Source organism: Lemur catta, chromosome 21 (genome assembly GCF_020740605.2).
Source record: "Lemur catta isolate mLemCat1 chromosome 21, mLemCat1.pri, whole genome shotgun sequence".
NCBI lineage: Eukaryota > Metazoa > Chordata > Mammalia > Primates > Lemuridae > Lemur > Lemur catta.
The window spans coordinates 23,407,891-23,410,040 of NC_059148.1; the positions used below are offsets into that span (position 1 = coordinate 23,407,891).

At 42.5% G+C, this 2,150-nt stretch overlaps 1 non-coding gene across 1 annotated transcript; it reads left to right on the forward strand.

Annotated features, from left to right (window-relative positions):
• The first annotated feature begins 205 nt into the window (after nt 1-205).
• Nucleotides 206-368, forward strand: LOC123626297. Its single transcript, XR_006730788.1, has one exon. It is a non-coding gene; the product is annotated as a U1 spliceosomal RNA (small nuclear RNA).
• The last annotated feature ends 1,782 nt before the right edge of the window (nt 369-2,150 follow it).

Below are 2,150 nucleotides of genomic sequence, written 5' to 3' on the forward strand. Positions count from 1 at the left end.
ATCTATGCACCCCATTACTTGGGAAGGTAATTCTTAAGAGGCATGTCATTTGTCAGTCCATCCTGCTTGACGGTGTCCCAGGCTAATGTCCAAATTTATCTTGAATGACACTTGGGTTGGGTTAAGCAAATTTGATCACAGCAGATCCAGTAAGTTCACGAGTTACCTAGCTCCCTTCCCACACTAAGCATTTCTCACTCATAGCATAAATCTTCGCAGGGAAGATACCACGATCACAAAGGTGGTTTTCCCGGGGTGAGGCTTATCTACTGCATGCCGGATGCGCTGACCCCAGCGATTTCCCCAAATGTGGGGAACTCAACTGCATAATTTGTGCCAGTGGGGAAATGCATTTGCTCTTTTCCATGCTATTTATTTAAAAAAAAAAAAAAAGAAGAAGAAGAAGAAGAAATCTCCCCTTCTCCCCTCCCTCCCCCATTTTATTGAATTCTATTTTTCCAGAGTACCTTCTTGGCCAGACTGCCCTTTTTAGTGTTATCTTGAGAAAGCTGAAACCATCAACTGCCCCCAAGTGTTGGCTGTATCAGACTTCAAGTGCTCTCACAATTCCTCATTCATTCCAAGAATGTGTGAAGACCTCACACCATCAGTCAGACAGAGGTCATTTGGCGAGGAGTGGTGAAAGGTTTTCACTGAACCAGCCACGCTTTCTTGGACTCAAAACAATAACACAAGCCTTTTGGAATGGCTGGCACATTGATTGGTCACTATGGGATACCACAATGACAATGGCCCTGGCCTTCTCCACAACAGGACTGAGCTAACTCAGACACCAGTGCTCTTCTTTGCTCAAAAAGAAAAAAAAAAGTGGGCACGTTAAAACAACAATGAATTCTAAACTCTGCTAAAAATGACTAAAATTAAAAAGACTGACAATACCAAGTGTGGGCGAGGATGTGGAGTAACTGAAGCCCTCATTCCTTGCTGATGGGTGTTATGGGCTGAATTGTGGACCCACCCACACTCCCAGAATGCACATGCTGCAATCCCAATGCCCACCACCACGTAATGTGACTGTATTTGGAGATAAGGTCTTTAAAGAGCTGATTGGGGTGAACCGAGGTCATTGGGATGGGCCCTATTCCAATATGCCTGGTATCTTCAAAAAAGAATATATTTGGACACAGAGTAGTACAGAGAGACGATGTGAAGACACGGGGAGAGGCAGCCAGCCACAAGCCAAGGAGAGAGGCCTCAGTAGAAACCAACCCTGACCTCAGACTTCTAGCCTCCAGAATGGTGAGAAGATTAATGTCTGTTGTTTAAACCACCAGCCTGGGTACTTTGTTCTGGCAGCCCTAGCAGACCAATGCAATGGGATATAATATGGTACAGCCACTTTAGAAAACAGTTGCCACTTTTTATAAAGTTAACTATATCCTGTTAAATATAACCCAGAAATTTCATTCCTAGGTATTTACCCAAAAGAAATGAAAACATATGTTCACACAAAGACCTAAAAGTGAATATTTATTGCATAATTATTTATAATAACCCAAACTATTGAAATAATCCAGATGTCTGTCAGCTGATGAATGAATAAGCAAATTGTGGTATATCCATATGATGAAATACTCCACAGCAATAAAAAGAAACAAACCATTGTCACATACAAAAGTGTGGCTGAATCTCAAATAATTCACCATATTAAATGAAAGAAGCCAGACACCAAAGACTACATAATATAATTTCCCAGCTGGGCGCAGTGGCTGATACCTGTAATCCGAGCACTTTGGGAGGCCAAAGTGGGAGGATCACTTGAAGTAAGGAGTTTGAGATCTGCCTGGACAACATAATGAGACCCCATCTCTACCAAAAATTTAATAATTAGCCCAGCGTGGTGGTGTGCACCTGTAGTCCCAGCTACTCAGGAGGCTGAGGCAGGAGGATTGCTTGAGCCCAGGAGTTCAAGGCTCCAGTGAGCTATGATCACACCACTGCACTCCAGCCTGGGCAACAGAGTGAGACCGTGTCTCTAAAAAAAAAAAAAAAAGAAAAGAAAAGAAAAGAAAAAGAATTCCATTTATATGACATGCTGAAAAAGTTAAATCTAAAGGAACAGAAAACAGAAAACAGATCAGTGGTGTCCGTGGCTGGAGATGAAAGGAGGAAACTGATTACAAAGAACC